Here is a 6464-nt window from a genome sequence, read left to right as displayed (position 1 = left end):
CATAATATGGTGAGGATCTAAAGACACCCTGACTCTGTCACGGGGAGTGGCCCAACTACATCTATCACCAACCGGTGAAGCGGGTCAGTAATGATCGGCACTAAAACCATCGGCGCTTTTCACTTATCTCGCGCCTTTCCGACCCGCTGACATGTGTCGCACGTCCTTACAAAACGCTCTATGTCCTTTAAGCGTCCAGGCCAAAAGTATTTTTGTAAAAGCCTCTGCTTTGTTTTCTTGATTCCCGGGTGGCATGACTACGAATTTCAATGGGAAAGTAGCAGTAAGTCTTGTCGGTACATCTGGGGAACGACTAATTGGTCTCGCTCCACTCTACGCTTATCCTTGTATAAGCGATAAAGCACACCGCCTCTCATGTGGAAAGCAATATTCTCTTTTTTTCTCTTACTTTTTCTGTGGTGCTTTCTGGTCTCCTGTATCGTGGGGTCATTTGCTTGTTCCATACCCAGCTCTTCTTGGTTCGCACTCAGCAGCGTCCTGAAACTGCTTGACACTGTCGGCAAAAACCCATTCTCTAGGATTTCCCATAAACGCTCGGGCATGCGAGAAGACACGCTAAAGCTGGTCAGGAGCCTGATGATCAGCAGGACTTGTCGGGCTAGTTGGTTGATCATAATGCAAAAAAGACGAACTGCGCAACAAGAACACGGACGAAAGGGAGGCAGACACACACTAACGCAGACTTACAACTTTACTAAAGGAAGGAATACAAGGCAAATATATATATCGATCCCAACGCACTTCAAATCTGATCAATATGGCACGTGACAATCTGCCCAGGCGATAAACAGACCACACAAGAACCAACGCTTACAAGATAATCTTATACCGGGCCGGCCCTTTCTATGAAAACAAAAAGCAAAGGAACGCTTAGCGACAGTGCACTCTTGAGAATTACGCGTTCTCCAAAGTAAGAAAATTCAAAACAAAACCACACCACTGTAGCCATCTGATACCACTGAAGCTCTAACCGCTTACAAGCGCAGGTGCTGACACCAAAACCAAGAGACGAAGCACACCCCCTTTTGAAAGCAAACAAAACGGGAAACAAGAACAACCACATCGGTTATCGTCAAAATAAAAAAAAACAGTGAAAAAACGCACCAGGTCAAAAGGGTAAAAACACCATGAATCAGCTCAAGAAGCTACGTCACAAAAACAGTGAAAATAGGCACCGAGTCATTTAAAAAACAAAAAGATGAAAGACGGGACAACAGTTTAAGACAACAACGGTTTTAAAAAAGGGGGAGGGGGGGGGGGTGAATGAAATCCGAAGCGTAGGAAAACATCTCAAACCATGACAGAACCGAAACAAAACTGAGATCGCTAATCAAATGAACAACGAAAGCATCAAACGCAATCAGGAGGCACTGCTCAATCACCAGGGCACAAACAGGCCACTAGGCTACACATGCCCCCGCAAAAACGAAAATTCTTTGGATGACAAGGAAATGGAAGCCTTGCTAACACAGTTGTCCGTGGTGCCGATGTAAAAAGTTTCGACGACGAGACGCTCCCATTTGTCATTCAATCTGGCCAGAAATTCCGTCTTTTCGAACCATGGTACACAGTCCCGTTGCTTCATTTTTGTGCAGTCCGCACAATGCTTAGCCAAAAACCCTCCATCGTTGTTTGCCACGCTCAACCGGTGCTCCCTTGCTCTTTCATTAAAGCATCTGCCGGTTTGGCCTATGTAGACTTTTCCGCAACTAAGGGGAATGCGGTAAACAACGCCGGAAACGCAATCTTTGAACTTCCTTAGATGTTTGATTTTGCAAGGGGTCTTCTTAGTGTTCTTCATCATCACGCACACCTTGGACAGTCTGCATGGAGCCGAGAAGACAACGTTGACGCCTCCTTTTCTCGCCACTTTCTTGATGTTGTGCGAGAATTTGTGGATGTATGGAATGACATGGGCCTTCTTTTGCTCGGCGTCTACTTTGTCTTTGCGTTCTCTCTTAATTTTTTGAAGCACATTTTCACACACACTCGAAATGACGTGCGGAGGGTATCCAGCTGCTTGCAAACGCTGAAGCTGGTACTGGAAGCTCTCTTGGACTTTGTGGTCACAGGACTTTTTCAGGGCCGACTCAACACATAGGGAAATGGTGCCTCGCTTGACCAACTTCGAATGGGCACTAGTGTAGGGAAGCAAAGCCTTTTTTGACCTGGGTTTGAAGGACCAGCACAAACGCTGTTTGTCAAAGTGCAGGTCTAAATCCAGGAACTGAAGATGACCATCAAGCGGTAGCTCACTGGTAAACCGGAGCCCGAAAGATTCAGATGAAAATGCCGAGAGGATCTTTGAGGCCAAATCCTGAAGATTGCCGTCCCCCGGTGGGGTCAGGAAGATTAGGTAGTCATCGACGTACCTGCACACGCGGGTGACAGCCATCCCTCGCAGCTTTTCTTGAAGACGTCGGTCAAAGGATGACAGAAAAATGTCGCTTAAGGCTGGAGCTATGCTCGAACCTATACAAATGCCTGCTTTTTGAATATGATAACTCTCATTGAAGTGGATGACGGAAGACTTTAGATAGAAATCTATAAGTTCCAAGAAGTTGCCAGTGTTGAGGCCAACTGAGTTCCGGAACTTCGTCTCTCCGTGCGGGGGCATGTGTAGCCTAGTGGCCTGTTTGTGCCCTGGTGATTGAGCAGTGCCTCCTGATTGCGTTTGATGCTTTCGTTGTTCATTTGATTAGCGATCTCAGTTTTGTTTCGGTTCTGTCATGGTTTGAGATGTTTTCCTACGCTTCGGATTTCATTCACCCCCCCTCCCCCTTTTTTAAAACCGTTGTTGTCTTAAACTGTTGTCCCGTCTTTCATCTTTTTGTTTTTTAAATGACTCGGTGCCTATTTTCACTGTTTTTGTGACGTAGCTTCTTGAGCTGATTCATGGTGTTTTTACCCTTTTGACCTGGTGCCTTTTTTCACTGTTTTTTTATATTTTGACGATAACCGATGTGGTTGTTCGAGTTTCCCGCTTTGTTTGCTTTCAAAAGGGGGTGTGCTTCGTCTCTTGGTTTTGGTGTCAGCACCTGCGCTTGTAAGCGGTTAGAGCTTCAGTGGTATCAGATGGCTACAGTGGTGTGGTTTTGTTTTGAATTTTCTTACTTTGGAGAACGCGTAATTCTCAAGAGTGCACTGTCGCTAAGCGTTCCTTTGCTTTTTGTTTTCATAGAAAGGGCCGGCCCGGTATAAGATTATCTTGTAAGCGTTGGTTCTTGTGTGGTCTGTTTATCGCCTGGGCAGATTGTCACGTGCCATATTGATCAGATTTGAAGTGCGTTGGGATCGATATATATATTTGCCTTGTATTCCTTCCTTTAGTAAAGTTGTAAGTCTGCGTTAGTGTGTGTCTGCCTCCCTTTCGTCCGTGTTCTTGTTGCGCAGTTCGTCTTTTTTGCTGATGATCAGCCGAGTCACTTAGAGTCTTCCATACTACAACCCAATCAAAAGCGAAATCCAACAGATTGATGCCATTATACGCAAAGCATACAAAACAGCACTCCATCTACCGCAATTCACATTCACAGAGAAGGTTTTAGCCCTAGGACTTCTTAACAACTTTGAAGAACTGAGAGAGGCACAACACGTCGCCCAGTTTCAGAGACTACAGCAGACTCCGTCTGGGAGGGAGCTTATGCAGAAGTTGGGATGCAACAAACAAATACAAGAAATCCAGCGAACCGCGACTATCCCGCACGGCATACGCGGCACAATTAGAGTTACCCCCATCAACAAGAACATGGAGCTCAACCTACACGAAGAACGCAGAAAGGCGAGAGCCGAGTACATCCAAAAATCACTAGCCCGCCAGACAACAACGGTGTATGTGGACGCAGCCACATACCCCAGAAGGACGGTACAAAACAACCCCAACGCGGTAGCGGCTGTGATAAACTCGGACATGCGGGAAATCATCAGCGCGTCGCTACGGCACTGCACGGTAGTCGAGGCTGAAGAAGTGGCCGTCGCTCTAGCGGCAGCGGAGGGCTACCAGACTGAGCGATCCTTAACAATACTCGGCAATCTTAAACCACTACACGGGCTGCAGGAAACGGTACCAACCCCCCCCCCCCCCCCCCCCTAAATCTCTCTCCAGGGAAGACGCCGTCGCCTGGAGGCTGCTACAGACGGGCTCATACCCGAATCTAAATAAACTCAACAAAATACAACCCACACAATACACAGACAAGTGCCCATGGTGCCATGAAACACTCACGCTCTATCACATAACGTGGGCCTGCCAGAAAATAGAGGTGGAACCAAAAATACCAAACCCGAGTGCGGAGCAATTGGAAGGAATGCTCTCCAGCGACCGCCAGGATGTCCAACTTGGGCTGATCCGGCGAGCACAGCTGGCAGCGGCATCCAGTGGAGCGCTGGACTAGGGGCAGACGACCGTTGCCGAGAATGCGGAAGACGCCATCTGACTCCGCCAAATTGCTCACCTACTCTCTAGAGCTCAATAAACGTTTTCCTTCCTTCCTTCTCTAGGATTTCCTGGTTCCGCAGTTCGTCATGCTTACTGCTAGGCTGACCGATCTCGGGTGCCTCGTTAGAGCGATTTTCTGAACCTTGCTCATTCATCTCTGCCCCAAGTTTAACGGCTGTTTTCTCTGCAGTGGAATTCTCAGGAGTAAGCTGTGTTGCAAGTTCTCGCGACTTCGAACGGGTCAAGGCCTGGATAACTGTCTCCAAAAAGGGTCCCCTTCTCTCGTAATAACATATCCGATTTGCTGGAGAACATATACGGATAGGATCTAGGTAGCTTCGCTGACACTGCGGCTTCGGTTGTAGGCGTTCCGAAAGGGCCCTCAATTACCACTGTCGCTATAGGCAAGCACACACTCTGTTCCTCCACCACCTGTCGGATCCATGTACATTGGCCTGTGTAATCAGACGGCGACACATACGATGGATGGACAACATCCATCGTTGCGGCTGAGTCGCGCAGCACGTTGCATTGCTTCCCATTCACTACCATGTCATGCATGTAAAGTTCCAACAGCTTCATGTTTTCATCGCAGTTATTAACATACGAGAACGCAAGCTTTTATTTTTGGCAGATCACTGCTATGTGACCCGGCTCATTACATCTGTAGCAAGTGAGCGGCCTCCTAGCCTCAAACGCGACTTTTTCTTTCTGCGCTTTGACCACTTTTGCACCCTTCTCACTATATTTCTTACTTTGAGGGTTATCGGTAGAAACCTTTCTTTCGTCTTTCTTGACTGTAGAGCTCCCAAAGTTCCACTCGTGAGGTTAATTCCCACTTCTACTGAAATTACGGGGCCTTTCAACTCTGGTGTGGTTGCTAAACTGCCGGAGCGAAGCATACTCCTCAATGAGTTCGGCCGCTTTAGTCGCAGACGTCACGTTGTCCCGGTTCTGTAGCCAATTTGTCTCCCCTTCAGGGAGGCAGTTGTGGAACTCCTCCAACAAAATCCTCTCCACTACAGCGTCCCGGTCACAATAGGGCTCTGTGCACTTTAACCATTCGATCATGTTCACTTGTAACTTGTACAAAAAATCGGGATTGCTCTCGTCCCTCGACAGCATAGCTCCCCGAAACCGCTGCCTGAACGCCTCGGCGCTAAGTCTATATTTTCGTAGAAGGCAAGCCTTAACCTTCTCGTAGTTGTCCGCGTTCTCCTCACTGAGCCGCGCGACAACCTCTACTGCCTCGCAGGGCAGAACCGTCAGTAGCCCCTGAGACCAAGTGTCTCGACTGCAGGATAGTTTCTCGCATGTTTGTTCAAAATTTGCTAGATACAGACCGATATCCACTGATACCACATATGGCTGCATGCGCCTAGACATCTTGAACTCTGCCTCCTTGTTGTGAAGAGGTACCACTTGCTGGGGGCAATTGCCCGACCTCTTGCTCAACTCCAGTTCTAACTTACGGAGTTCTGACTCCCGCACGAGCTTTTGCTTCAATCTCAATTTCACGCTCGTGCCTTTCCTGCTGTCTGAGCTGCTCTTCCTTTTGTTGTCCTATGAGGCTCCACGCCTCACTGAGCTACTCATCATCTGCCCCCAAATCAGTGATTGCCTGAATAATCAGGGGTTTTCGTGCCAAACCCTTTGTATCGATCCCCAATTCCTCACACAACAGCAACAGGTCCGGCTTGTGCAGCTTCTGTAGGTCCATGATAGTTCTGACTCTAGGCTATTTAAAAAAAACTGCGAAAATACCAACCCTCGATGATTTAAGCACAGGTGTCTAACAGTTATAAAATTTAACCCTTTTTTAGAATCTGGTACACATCAGAGGAAAGCTAAGCACTCATCCACACATGTGATCATGTCCCGAGACAGCTGCTTTCTCGCTGGCCGGCCGTTGTTGCCGCTTGCAGGTTCCGATCTCACCGCTGGTCACCAGTTGTCGTGGCGCAGGGGTTCACTCGAAGCCGGGCTCCATTGGGTAGCGTGTCCG

The 6464-nt window shown here is 48.1% G+C and overlaps 1 pseudogene; it reads right to left on the bottom strand.

Moving 5' to 3' along the window:
• Positions 1 to 5287: 5287 nt before the first annotated feature.
• Positions 5288 to 6179, bottom strand: LOC144127723 (uncharacterized; annotated as a pseudogene).
• Between the last annotated feature and the right edge of the window lie 285 nt (positions 6180 to 6464).

This window comes from Amblyomma americanum, chromosome 4, assembly GCF_052857255.1.
Source record: "Amblyomma americanum isolate KBUSLIRL-KWMA chromosome 4, ASM5285725v1, whole genome shotgun sequence".
Lineage (NCBI taxonomy): Eukaryota > Metazoa > Arthropoda > Arachnida > Ixodida > Ixodidae > Amblyomma > Amblyomma americanum.
Note: the sequence above shows the minus strand (reverse complement) of the source record. Positions and strands in the feature narration are given on the sequence as shown.